Source organism: Macaca fascicularis, chromosome 16, assembly GCF_037993035.2.
Source record: "Macaca fascicularis isolate 582-1 chromosome 16, T2T-MFA8v1.1".
Taxonomy (NCBI): Eukaryota; Metazoa; Chordata; class Mammalia; order Primates; family Cercopithecidae; genus Macaca; species Macaca fascicularis.
Genome location: NC_088390.1, coordinates 81,085,925 through 81,100,568, shown reverse-complemented (window position 1 = coordinate 81,100,568; position 14,644 = coordinate 81,085,925). Strand labels below are relative to the sequence as shown.

Below are 14,644 nucleotides of genomic sequence, written 5' to 3'. Positions count from 1 at the left end.
AAAGGGGTGTGAAGGCACAGAGGAGATCTCCCTCCAACCCAAGTTAATAAGCATCTGAAGTGACCATGTGAATGTGTCTCTCAGACTTCCAACCACAGGCGCATCAATGACCGAGGGTCCCCACTGCCGTGCTTTGAAAGCCGTCATCGTGTTTGCACTGAGGTCATGCTTCCTACGGGCAATTACCAGCCAAAGGTGGAGCACGGCAGGCCTGTTCCTGGGAGACACAGGACCCTCTAATAGTTGAGTTAGCTCAAGGACTCTCTCATGGCCTTGCACAACCCTCCAGATACTGCAACATGGTCTGGGATGCTTCCATACAACCTTTCTGCCCTCTTTCCTTCACGGGGATCCAGCCTGCATCATGGTCTGAAGGCTCCCCTGGCCTCGCTGGTGCCTACTCTATTTCTCTCATAGGCATTTCCCCCAGTAAAACCCTTGCACATTTAATTCCCTTTTCACATCTCCTCTTTGGAAGACCAGGACTAACACGATGTCCATAGATCTCCTGTGTGGAGAGCCCCAAAAAACCAGTCTACAGAATAAAACAAAATCAGATGGCTGGAATGTGCTTTGCACACTTGGCCTTAGAACAAGGAGCAGACAACATTTCAAAGAGAAGCAGATTCTGGGAAAAGAGGGAGAAGGCCGCCTTCCTCTGGGAGGTCTGAACTGGGAGGGAGTAGGGGTGATAATTAGCTTGGAAGTTCAGATGAAATGTTTGAAAGAAAATCATAAACAAAAGAGAAGAACTCTACATGCACCCAGAGGCTGGTACCCTCAATGAATGGATGAATGAATTGGTGAGTGGATGTGGACAGTGGCCTCCTTCCAATGACAAGAATCAAGGCTGTTTGAAAGGACTAGGAGGTGCAAACTTTAGCTGGACTTGTAAAAACATAAAGACATTAAAACAACAAAACCATAAAAGCATAGAGATTGGCTGGGCCTCCTTGAGTCGGGACCAGTGACTGTTCAACTCTGGCAATGGCATGGAAGGGAATGCATATCAATGTTTGTCCATGGCATTGACTTTGGATGTCCCCTGACTGTGCCCCCACCCACCTCTTGAACCTCTCCAGCTTTTATTTCCTCCTGGGTTAGAGAACTCATTTGTTTGTTATATGCAGTGGTTTTAACAATTTACATCTAGAATCTAACTTCCTCAGGCTTTAAGAAGTGTTTCCTAGAAAGAATATTCCAGAATGTGAGGGGTAGTCCATCTACGTTCCCCTCATTCGCGTCCTAAAGAACATGACAGATTCTAATTATTTTCGCTTTTATCCTTTTCCTTTCCAGGGTGAGGAGTTTCCATCAATTTTCATCACAGGAAATAGTCCTGTCTTCTCAGGACCTTTTCTGGCTCACCGAGGTCTAGGGGTGCATACAGGTTCATCATAGGAAACAGTCCTGTCTTCTTGGGACCTTTTCCAGCTCACCGAGGTCAGATTCAGCTGAACCTTGGCTCGGGGCGGGGCAGGATGATCCTCTCATATCGGTCATGGTCTTTGTTTTTTTTTGTTTTTTGTTTTGAGACAAGAGTTGCGCTCTGTTGCCCAGGCTGGAATGCAGTGGCACAGTCTCGGCTCAAAACAACCTCTGCCTCCCGGATTCAAGCTATTCTTCTGCCTCAGCATCCCAAGTAGCTGGGACTACAGGCGCCCGCCACCACACCTGGCTAATTTTTGTATTTTTAGTAGAGACGGGGTTTCACCGTGTTAGCCAGGATGGTCTCGATCTCCTAACCTTGTGATCCACCAGTCTCGGCCTCCCAAAGTGCTGGGATTACAGGTGTGAGCCACCGTGCCCTGCCAGGTCTTTTTATCAGCTTCAGAAATCTATTGACAATGGCTGGGCATGGTCGCTCAAGCCTGTAATCCCAGCACTTTGGGAGGCCAAGATGGGCAGATCACCTGAGGTCGGGAATTTGAGGTCAGCCTGGCCAACATGGTGAAACCCCGTCTCTACTAAAAATACAAAAGTGAGTCAGGCATGATCGCGGTCATCTGTAATCCCAGCTACTTGGGAGGCTGAGGCAGGAGAATCACTTGAAACCTGGGAGATGGAGGTTGCGGTGAGCCACGATCGTGCCACTACACTCCAGCCTGGGTGACAGAGCAAAACTCCATCTCAACAACAACAACAACAAAAAGCTACTGATAGTGACTCTAAGAGCTTTTTACATAGGCCATGATGGAGAGCTCAGCGCTGGTCTATTTACAAGCATTGTTGAATTATCTCTTCCTAAACCTAGGCCCTCCCTTAGGCCTGCTCATCCTCTGTGCTCCTCCCCATGAAGTGAGGTGTCCACATGGCCAAAGGCTCCTGTTCCACCTGTAGACTAACTGCACTTTGCCCCAAGGTCACTGTTACTGTGACATCCCTAGGTCTGTGGCATGGTCAAGGGGTGACCGTTTGCAGGGGCTGTGGACAGAGCTTGGATGTGGAGCCTCGTGCATTCTTCTGAGAGCCTTTGGGGTTGGGTGTGCAACGGTGGGAGGAGAAGGAGAGGAGCTTATGGGTGGGGGCTGGGGACAGGAGGTTGGTTGTCCCTAGGCTGCCACATTTTAGTGTGGAACTTCTGAGAATCCTACATGCTAACCTGGCTTCCAGGTTGGTAAGAAGGTATTTTGTTCAGGAGGGAAGATTAGACACACTTGATTTGTTGGCTTTTTGAGCTTGCTTTAGAATGTTAAGAAACTGAGACACACGGTCTGTGGGCCTCCATTTGTATTCTAGCCCTGGCCCCTGAATATTAGGAATGGAGCTGCCTAAATCCATTACGTTAGATATTGTCAGGCCTCTGAGCCCAAGCTAAGCCATCATATCCCTTGTGACCTGCTTGTATACATCCAGATGGCCTGAAGCAACTGAAGATCCACAAAAGCAGTGAAAATAGCCTTAACTGATGACATTCCACCATTGTGATTTGTTTCTGCCCCACCCTAACTGATCAATGTACCTTGTAATCTCCCCCACCCTTAAGAAGGTTCTTTGTGATTCTCCCCACCCTTGAGAATGTACTTTGTGAGATCCACCCCCTGCCCGCAAAACATTGCTCCTAACTCCATCGCCTATCCCAAAACCTATAAGAACTAATGATAATCCCACCGCCCTTTGCTGATTGTCTTTTTGGACTCAGCCCGCCTGCACTCAGGTGAAATAAACAGCCTTGTTGCTCACACAAAGCCTGTTTGGTGGTCTCTTCACATGGACACGTGAGACAGATATGTGAAAGGAAAATATCTTAGGCCCCCAGAATCACTAAGGAAAGCTCAAGCTGGAAACTGCTTAGGGCAAACCTACCTCCCATCTATTCAAAGTCACCCATCTGCTCACTGAGATAGATGCATATCTGATTGCCTCCTTTGGAAAGGCTCATTAAAAACTCAAAAGAATGCAACTATCTGTGACCTGGAAGCTCTCTCTGTGTTTCTAGTCTTCTGCCTTTGCTTCTGAGTTGTCCTACCTTTCCAGAACAAACCAATGCACTTCTTACATATTTTGATCGATGTCTCATGTCTCCCTAAAATGTATAAAGCCTAGCTGTGCCCTGACCACCTTGGGCACATATCATCAGGACTTCCTAAGGCTGTGTCATGGGCATGTCCTCAACCTTGGCAAAATAAACTTTCTAAATTAACTGAGACCTGTCTCAGATTTTCTGATTTCACAGATAACACAGCAGAGCTTCTCTCGCCACTCAACAGTTGCCGAAAATTCCTTAAATTTCTCCAGGTTGGTTCCCAGTTTCACTGCTTGGAGAAGCTGAATGTCAACTTTGGGTTCAGATTTTTCACCATGCCTTCCCTCTTTGTGCTTCTCTTAGCATTTATGAAAATGTTATGGCTGGGTGCGGTGGCTGATGCCTGTAATCCCAGCACTTTGGGAGGCAAAGGCAAGTGGATCATGAGGTCAGGAGTTCGAGACCAGCCGGGCCAACATAGTGAAACCCCGACTCTACTAAAAATACAAAAATTAGCCAGGCATTGTGGCGCGTGCCTGTAGTCCCAGTTACTCGGGAAGCTGAGGCAGGAGAATCACTTGAATCCGGGAGGCGGAGGTTGTGGTGAGCTGAGGCCATGCCACTGCACTCCAGCCTGGGCGACAGAGCGAGACTCCCTCTCAAAAAAAAAAAGTTAATTAATTGTGGTTCAGACAGAAACCTCTGGGTCAAGTTTGCCACCATTCAGACAAGTGTCTTTGTTCTCTCTTCTTGAGTCATTTTGTTTATATCTGTATTTGCGCCTCATTCACTTCCAATGGGGATAGGTGGTTTCAAACAAACCCACAAGTATGAGAAGGCAGTTCAAGAAAGTGTCTCAAAAAATATACAAAGAATAGGGGTGTGTGTATAGGGGTGGGGTGGGTTGGGTCTAATCTTCCACCCCAGAGTGAGGTTGGGTTGTTACTGCGTTTGAGCATTGTGTTTGGTTCTAGGTTTCCCGACAGTCAAGGCAAAGTGGAAAACCAGGTGGGGTGTATGGTACTTGTCTGACATTGTATGCCTGAGTCCTTTCCATTGAGTGTTTTCTCCTGGTGTACACTGCTATAAGGAATCTGTTAAGTGGATTCTTCTGCAAGGGGCCCTGAATAACAAAATGGGCAATTGCAATTTTGTGGAAGATGCAAAGCTTTTTCTAAAGCCACCGTATCGACTGTTGATAAACCCAGGGCATGACGTTAAATCATACTTTATCCAGGCCTCTTGATGGGAGCCAGGCTAATGCTGTCTAAGTACACTATTGCTGCTTTTTTGTGACTTTATTATTCAGGGACAGCTTTTAGAAAACCTGATAAGTGGGGTGGTTACCATGGCTCCTAAAGTGGCTCTGAGTGACCTTCTTAACAAGACAGGAAATTCAGATGCCATAAAGAAAAGATCAATAGATTTGCTTCAATAAAAATGTTTTGGTTGACAGAAGATTCCAGAAACAAAGTCGAATGAGAAATGGTACAGGGAAGATATTTTCAAGACATATGACAAATGGTAATATCCCTCATATAAGGAGAGTTCTCAGAAGACAACTTCAATAGAAAAGTGAACAAAGGATGTGAATAGGTTGATATATTTTTTTGTGTACCTATGGTTAGTTTTATGTGTCAGCTTGGCTGCACTATAGTCCTACTTATTCAATTAAACACGAATCTAGATGTGGCTGTGAAGGAACTTTGTTGATGTGGTCAACATCTCCAAGCAGCTGACTTTAAGTTTTCAGTAATTTGGGTGAGTGTCCCCTGATTAATTGAAAGACTTTAAGAGCAACACTGAGGTTTCCCTGAGGAAGCAGAAATTCTGCCTCGTGTTTGTAGCAGCAACTCTTGCCTGAAAATTTGCAGCCTTTGAGCCAGCCCTACAGATTTTGGACTTGCCAGCCCCCACAGTCATGTAAGCCAATTTCTTGGACACATCTCTCTTTCTCTCTCTATATATAGCCTGCTGTTTCTGTTTCTCTGGGGAACCCTAACCGATACAATGACAATATAATGTATAGTGGCTTGATAAAAGTTTGGTAATGGTCAGTACTGGTTTAGATTTGGGGAAACAGGCACTCATACATACACTATTAGTGGGAGTATACATTGAGCAACCATTTTGCAGAGCAATTGACAATATCTATCAGGGTTTCAAGTACAAACTCCTTTGACTCAGCAACTCTATGGCTTTCCTTGCAAAAGTAAACCAAGAAGGCCAGGCTTGGTGGCTCACGCCTGTAATCCCAGCACTTTGGGAGGCTGAGGCAGATCACTTGAGGTTGGGAGTTTGAGACCAGCCTGGCCAACATAGGGAAATCCTGTCTCTACTGAAAATACAAAAATAGCAGGGCATGATGACGTATACCTGTGATGCCAGCTACTCAGGAAGCTGAGGCAGGAGAATCACTTGAACCCGGGGGGTAGAGGTTACAGTGAGCCAAGATCATACCATTGTAGTACAGCCTGGGTGACAGAACAAGACTCCATCCAAAAAAAAAAGTAAACCAAGATATGTGTGTAAGGATGCTCATTGTAGTGTTTGCAAAAACAAATAATTCAGCAGTAGAGACTGGTGAAGTAAACTCTAGAATATACATACAGTGCAGTACTGTGAAAACAGTAAAAGGATGAGGAAGATATGTATGTACTGTTGATACAGACAGGCGGCAGGGAGATACTGGGTAAAAGAGGGCGAGGTCCTGGCGATGGCTCCACCTTCAAGCCTGGACCTACGGCCCTAAATGAGAACATGCATTCCTGTTTTCCTGCCTGAATGTTGCCTTTTCCAAAACCACCCTGGCCCACCATGTCCCCAGCCCTGTACCCATAAAAAGCCCAAGCTCCACTGGCAGAGGACCAGAGAGGTGTGGCTGAGAAGGAGAGAAGAGACAAGCAGCTGAACGTCGAGAGAAGAAGCAACTGAGCATCGAGCATATGGATAGACACGGCTTAACTTCAGATGGCACGACTTCAGAGAGGAGCCCGGTTATCTCTGGCCAGGCTTCAGGGAAAGATCACCTTCTTCCCACACCATCCCCTTCCCAGCTCCTCTACCATTGAGAGCCACTTCCTCTGCTTAATAAAATCTCTGCATTCACCATCCTTCAAGTCTATGTGACCTGATTCTTCCCGGACACCCAACAAGAACCCGGGTGCCAAGAGAGCAGGGTGTAAATGGCTGTCACCCTGACTCTCCACTGAGCTGGTTAACACTTAACTCTGTACCAAGAGGGCAGGGTGTGAAAAGACTGTCACCTTGACTCTCCGCTGAGCTGGTTAAAACTTAGCTGTCTGTGGATGGCAACTGCTAAAAGAGCATTAATTGCGTTTTTCTTTTCTCTTCTCTTCTCTTCTCTTCTCTTCTCTTCTCTTCTCTTCTCTTCTCTTCTCTTCTCTTCTCTTCTCTTCTCTTCTCCTCTCCTCTCTTCTCTTCTCCTTTCTTTCTTCCTTCCTTCCTTCCTTCCCTCCCTCCCTCTCTCTCTCTCTCTCTCTCTCTCTCTCTCTCTCTCTTTCTTTCTTTCTTTCTTTTTGACAGAGGCTCACTCTGTCACACAAGCTGGAGTGTAATGGCGGGATCTTGGCTCACTGCAACCTCCGCCTCCTGGGTTCAAGCAATTCTCCTGCTTCAGCCTCCCAAGTAGCTGGGATTACAGGCACCTGCCACCACACCCTGCTAACTTTTGGTATTTTTTTTTTTTTTTTTTTTTTTTGAGACGGAGTCTCGCTTAGGCTGGAGTGCAGTGGCGCGATCTCGGCTCACTGCAAGCTCCGCCTCCCGGGTTCACGCCATTCTCCTGCCTCAGCCTCCCAAGTAGCTGGGACCACAGGCGCCCACCACCTCGCCCGGCTAGTTTTTTTTTGTATTTTTTAGTAGAGACGGGGTTTCACCGTGTTAGCCAGGATGGTCTCGATCTCCTGACCTCGTGATCCGCCCGTCTCGGCCTCCCAAAGTGCTGGGATTACAGGCTTGAGCCACCGCGCCCGGCCGGGTATTTTTTTTTAGTAGAGATGGGGTTTCACCATGTTGGCCAGGTTGGTCTTGAACTCTTGGCCTCAGGTGATCCACCCACCTTGGCCTCCCAAAGTGCTGGGATTACAGGTGTGAGCCACCGTGCCTGGCCTAAAAGAACCTTAATTGTAACACACCCCTCCATGCTGCTGTGGGGCCAGAGCCCAAAAGTACTCGTCCCAGCCCCAGCACCCACTTGCCTGTGTGCTCCCTCTCATGATGGGCTGAACCCAGTGGGTTCCAGCAAGTAAAGTTCATCCCTGCTGGTGCCTAAGTGGCCGACTGGACCCAGAGCTGGTGCCTTCCAGTTCCTACCTGCAAAAGGGTCAAGGGAACTCTCCTGTCTCACTGTTTGGGAGAAAGTTCATTATTAAGCAAAAGCAAGGGGCAGAGTGATGTATATAGTATGATGAGTGTGTGTATGTTACTTAGGTTTATCTGCTGGAGTATGATTAACTTTTCTCAGGGAGGCAATAGAGGCCAACAGGATTGCCTTTGAGGTTCAGGGGCTGGTAGGTGGGAAATGGAGATAAGACTTTTACTTTTCATTTAATCTTTTTCTATGTTTAAAAAAAAATTATTTAAATAATTTGCTTGGCCAGGTCCAGTGGCTCACGCTTGTAATCCCAGTGCTTGAGGAGGCCCAAGGCAGGAGGATCACTTGAGCCCAGGAGTTCGAGATCAGCCTGAAAACATAGGAAGACCCTATCTCTACAATAAATAAAACAATAAGCTGGGCGTGGTGGTGCATGCCTGTATTCCTAGCTACTGGGGAGGCTGAGGCAGGTGGATCACTTGAGCCCAGGAGTTTTTCCAGAATTACAGCTGCAGTGAACTGTAGTTGCACCACTGCACTCTAGCCTTGGTGACACAGTGAGAACCGATCTCTCTTTTTTTTTTTTTTTGAGACGGAGTCTTGCTCTGTCGCCCAGGCTGGGGTGCAGTGGCCGGATCTCAGCTCACTGCAAGCTCCGCCTCCTGGGTTCACGCCATTCTCCTGCCTCAGCCTCCCGAGTAGCTGGGACTACAGGCGCCCGCCACCTCGCCCGGCTAGTTTTTTGTATTTTTTAGTAGAGACGGGGTTTCACCGTGTTAGCCAGGATGGTCTCGATCTCCTGACCTCGTGATCCGCCCGTCTCGGCCTCCCAAAGTGCTGGGATTACAGGCTTGAGCCACCGCGCCCGGCCGAGAACCGATCTCAAAAGAAAAAGAAAAAGAAAAAGAAAAGCAATTGTGAGCAAATTATTTTATTTTATTTTATTTTATTTTAAGATGAGTTTGTGCTATGTTGCCCAGTCTGGAGTGCTGTGGCTCACGATGATGGCTCACTGCAGCCTCGACCTCTCTGGGCTCGGGTAATTCTTCCACCTCAGCCTCCCAAGTAACTGGGACTACAGGCATATGCCACTGTACCCAGTTAATTTTTTGTATTTTTTGTAGAGATGGGGTTTCACCATGTTTCCCAGGCTGGTCTCGAACTCTTGGGCTCAAGTAATCTACCCACCTTGGCCTCTCAAAGTGCTGAGATTACAGGTGTGAGCCACCACACTTGGCCTGCATTTTACCTTTTTAAAGAAAGTACTGACTGGAGGTATTTCAGAGCTGGCGTTATTGGCCATGTCTCTCTTTTTTAAAAAGTAGGATTTAATTTTTAGAGAATTTCTAAGTTCACATTAACCTTGGGCAGAAGATACAGGGATTTCCCACAGACCCTTTTTCCCCATGCATGTATAACCTTCCCCATTATCAACACCCTCCACTGCCATGCTTTGTTTTTATATTTTTCCTGTATTAAAATGCCCTAATAAAGGTAGTAGTCCAGTTGGTAAACTCACACATGAGTAAGACTGTGTCTGAAAACAAACAACAACAACCAAAGAAACCCCCCAAAACAACCTTGTCTGTATTTCACAATTTATTTTCCTAAAATGAACACATGTCGCTTTTGTAAGTCAGACAAACATTATTATTATTATTTTTGAGACAGAGACTCTCTGCGTCACACAGGCTAGAGTGTGTGGCGCGATCTCGTCTCACTGCAACCTCTGCCTTCCAGGCTCAAGCAATTCTTCTGCCTCAGCCTCCCACGTAGCTGCGATTACAGGCATGCACCACCATGCCCAGCTAATTTTTGTATTTTTAGTAGAGGTGGGGTTTTACCGTATTGGCCAGGCTGGTCTCGAACTCCCGATCTCAAGGGATCTGCCTCCCACAGTGCTGAGATCACAGGTGTGAGCCACCGCACCTGGCCCATACTTGTTATTTTCAATCACAAGCTGCAAATGGCTCTCTAGGTCCAAGGCCTGCTATGATCTGACAGCATCAGAGGGAGCCACCTGTGAGGATGGGGGCTGGAGCAGGACAGGCAGGACAGGCCATCGTGAAGAGCTTCGAGGGACAGACGGAAGGGAGTGGAAGCCACCTGGCAGTCACCGCTGTGCAGAGTGGAGGGTGAAGCAGCTGCCCTGGGTTGGGTCTAGGTTTTGTGAGTTTTTCTTTTCATTTTCTATCACCGTAATAATGCTACCCAAAGCCCGGTGGCACACAACATTGTGGGTCAGCAGTTTAGTCTGGGTGGCCATTCTGGTCTCAGCTGGGCCCCCTTTTGCGTCTGGGATCCGCTGGCCATGGGCTGGGCAGCTTGACTGTGTCCCATGTCTCTGGCTTCTCTCCAGCAGGCCAGCCTGGGTGGCAGAAGTGGAGGTATGAGAGAGAGAGGAAACGCAGGAGACCCTGCAGCTGGGGTTTGGACTGGCACATCATCACTTCTGCTATATTTTATTGAGCAAACCAGGTCATCGGTCAGGCCCAGACTCAAGGGGATTAGGTAATAGACTCGTCTCTGTAGCAAGAAGAACTGTGAGGTCAGTTGGGCATCGTGGCTCATGCCTGTAATCCTAGCACTTTGGGAGGCCGAGGTGGGCGGATCACCTGAGGTCAGGAGTTCGAGACTAGCCTGGCCAACATGGTGAAATCCCATCTCTACTAAAAATACAAAATTAGCCGGGTGTGGTGGTGCATGCTTGTATTCCCAGCAACCCGGGAGGCTGAGGCAGGAGAATCGCTGGAACCCAGGAGAGGGAGGTTGCAGTGAACTGAGATCACACCACTGCACTCCACTGGACTACAGAGCGAGACTCTGTTTCAAGAGGGAAAAAAAAAAGAACTCTGAGGTCAAGCGGTGTGTATGCAAGGAGGCACCCTGCATCCACCCACCATAGCCCGAAGCTTATGCAATCCTGGAGGTCCTTATGAAGAAAAAGGGTGTCTAAATTAGAAGTACAAAATGGGTATAAGGTCTTGAAAGGAGCCTGATGAAGTTGGGGATTCAGACGGTTAGCCTCCATTGGCTTCCTGGCAATCCCTACAAGCCCCTCTGAGTGGAGCTGAGAAGAGGAGCACAGCCCAGCCACAATCATTCCAGTGGCAGAGCCCCTCAGTCATGCCTCTCTGGCCCTGCGGTCTGAGCCACTTTCTGCTTGGGTCCCTATGAAGTCTGGCTGAATGCTGTTTCTTGTTGCTTTTCTTTCTCTTTCTCTTTTTTTTTTTTGAGATGGAATTTCGCTCTTGTTGTCCACGCTGAAGTGCAATGGCGTGATCTCAGTTCACTGTAATTTCTGCCTCCCGGGTTCAAGTGATTCTCCTGCCTCAGCCTCCCAAGTAACTGGGATTACAGGTACCCACCACCATGCCTGGCTAATTTTTGTATTTTTAGTAGAGACAGGGTTTCACCATGTTGGCCAGGTTGGTCTTGAACTACTGACCTCAGGTGATCCACCAGCCTCAGCCTCCCAAAGTGCTGGGAGTACAGGCGTGAGCCTCCAGTTACTTCCTCTACTGAGAGGCTTAGTTCTCTGGACTTTTTTAGTTCTGCCTGGTTCAGACATTTGGTTTTTCAAATTCTCAAGTGGGCCTTGCAACAAACGTCTTGTGAACTTCTGTTGCAGAGTAGGAGAGACCCAGCGGAACTGACGCTTGCAACCCAGGAGCTCTTCCACCTGGACAGGGTGGGTTCCGAAAAGATCGTCTACAGTTTTCAAGTCCAAAGTGACCAAGAGAAGTTGCATCAGCACATTTCTGTCTTTGTAACTGGGAGAACCCAATGAAGGCATCAAGACACACACACGTACACACATGGACTGCAGCGTGCAAATATACACATGCCCACACAACACACGTTCACATACACCCCAGTAGCACACACATGTGCAATGAACACATGTATACACACAACTCCCCCTCACAAACATGAGCATCCATAACACACGTGTGCATACATGCATGTACATGCACAACCATTCACGTACATACATGCACACACACACACACATACATACCTAGGTGCTTTAGAGCAGGGAGAATCTCAGATGACCTGTCTAATCCCTTCTTTCACATATGGGGACAGGGAAGCCCAGGGAGATAACTGGCTTGTGTATAGGTCAATGACCAAACCAGGATTACGGGCTCAAATGAGTTTTTGAGGACACAAGGCCTCCGAAAGAGCCGATTCTCCTGTATTCCCCATAGGCACTTGGTTAGAGGAGCAGCTACTCAGAACCGCTTGGCGAATTCTCTGCTTTTTCTTTTTGAAACAGAGTCTTGCTCAGTCACCCAGGCTGGAGGAGTGCAGTGCTGTGATCTCAGCTCACTGCAACCTCCGCCTCTTGGGTTCAAGCAATTCTCTTGCCTCAGCCTCCTCGGTAGCTGGAATTACAGGCATCCACCACCATGCCTGGCTAATTTTTTGTATTTTTTAGTAGAGATGGGGTTTTGACATGTTGGCCAGGCTGGTCCTGAACTCCTGACCTCAGGTGATCCTCCTGCCTCCCAAAGAGTTGGGATTGGGATTACAGGTGTAAGCCACTGTGCCTGGCCTGAATTCTCTGTTCTTGATTCAAAGGGGAATCCTCCTTGGGGAGGCCAGGTCTGGGAGAGGCCAGGATCAGAGGGTCTGGCCACAGGCAGTTCTAACAGACAGTGCTGTTCCCTCCTTGTTGCCCATGCCCAAGAGAGGAAAGCTTACCCCACGACCCTCGATACATCTGCCCCTTGCTTTTCAGGGCTTCCCCCATTCTGCTTAATTCCTGGTCTTTTTTCCTGGAAGCCAATGGCTTCCCTACTGCGGAAGGCTGATTGCTCTCTGTGTGTCTGCATGGTGCCCCAGGCAGAGGACCTATTGACATGCAGCAGGGACCAAAGTGCTGGCTGAGCCCTCACCCCAAATTCTTGACCTACTTTATGGTCTGCAGATATGTAAAGCGAGAGGCCATCTCTGGCCACGTCCTGGAAAAGTCATGGTTTATCAGCTGCTGTGGTTTTCTGTGCAAATAACCCTCCTGTACACCCACTCATTCCTGATTAGGGTGTGAGGGGGTTGCGTCCCTCTTTGAGACTCACTCCCTTGTCAAGATGTCACAGGGTGTATGTGACACACGGCAAAAGTGGCTTCAGGTGCAGAAGGTGAGAAAGGTCTAATCCTTTTATTTATTTTTATTTATTTCTTTATTTTGAGACGGAGTTTCACTCTTGTTGCCCAGGCTGTAGGGCAGTGGCACGATCCCAGCTCACTGCAACTTCTACCTCCTGTGTTCAGTGATTCTCCTGCTTCAGCCTCCTGAGTAGCTGGGATTACAGGTACCCACCACCACGCCCGGCTAATTTTTGTATTTTTAGTAGAGACGGAGTTTCGCCATGTTGGCTGATCTCAAACTCCTGACCTCAGGTGATCCACCTGCCTCGGCCTCCTAAAGTGCTGGGATTACAAGTGTGAGCCACTGAGCCTGGCCCTTCCTAATCCTTTTATATCCCCAGTCCCCACCCTAGTGACCTGCTGGGATCTTGTTGGGAAAGGAGAGATGGGGGATGGGCATGATTGTCAGAAGGAGGAGAGTGAGGCACAAAACTGGTCCTTCCTTCCTTCTTTCCTTCCTTCCTTCCTTCCTTCCTTCCTTCAACAAATAGTTATAAGGTGGGGGGTAGAGCGAGGGGGTAATAGTCCTGAGCAATGAACTGGTTTCCTCAGGTAGACCCCCTGGTACAATGGACAGGTTTCTGGGAGATTCCAGCAGATGCAGGTATCCCTGGCCCAGGCTGGAGTACAGTACAGTGGCTCAATCATAGCTCACTGCAGCTTCGACCTCTTGGGCTCAAGTGATCCTCAGGCCTTAGCCTCCCAGACTGCTTGGACTACAGGCGTATGTTACTATGCAGAACTAATTATTATTATTATTATTATTATTATTATTATTGAGACAGAGTCTTGCTCTGTTGCCTAGGCTGGAGTGCAGTGGTGTGATCTTGGTTCACTGCAATCTCTGCCTCCTGGGTTCTAGTGATTCTCCTGCCTCAGCTTCCCGAGTCACTGGGATTACAGGTGTGTCCCACCATGCCCAGCTAATTTTTGTATTTTTTAGTAGAGATGGGGTTTCACCATGTTAGCCAGGCTGGTCTCTAACTCCTGACTTGGAGTGATCTGCCTACCTTGGCCTCTCAAAGTGTTGGGATTACAGGCATGAGCCACCACACCTGGCCATTTGTGTGTGTGTGTGTGTGTGTGTGTGTGTGTGTGTGTGTGTGTAGATGAAGCCTTGCCACGTTGGCCAGGCTGGTCTTGAATTCCCAGCCTCAAGTGATCTTTCTGTCTCAGCCTCCTAAAGTGCAGAGATTACAGATGTGAGCCACCACACCTGGCCTTGTAGTCTAGGGTTGGATACCCAATCAGTCTCCTCATACCTGCCTTCCAACCTTTGGTCTGGAATCTCTCCTCTGGCTTTCTGACTTTGGCCCCAAGTGCCCCTCAATCCTCTTGAACTTCTGGCCTTCTGGGCTCCCAAGCATCTGGCTACACTTGAAGCTCCAGGTTTAGGACATTGTATCTATCAGCCGTGGCTCTCTGGTAGAGCCACGTGCCCCTGCCCCCAGCCAACCCACCAGGTTTGGAGGATTGGATAAGGGCTGGCCAGACCCAGTGGTCTATGTCTGCAGGTTTCCATGTGACAGAGGAGCCACCAAATTCTCTTCTTAGAGAACCCATGGGGCTGTGGACAGAGAGGTATTTCTCAGAAGCTTATGATCGCTATGACACCTTGCATTGCTAACTGTCTCGAAATTTCACAGTTTCCACCTCCTTCCTCTTTTTTTTTTTTTTTTTGAGACAGA

General features: G+C 48.2%; 1 protein-coding gene across 3 annotated transcripts in view; it reads right to left on the bottom strand.

Annotated features, from left to right (window-relative positions):
- Positions 1-14,644, bottom strand: part of RAB37 (RAB37, member RAS oncogene family) — a 78,662-nt gene that overhangs the window by 20,018 nt on the left and 44,000 nt on the right. The gene's annotated exons all lie outside the window — the stretch shown is intronic.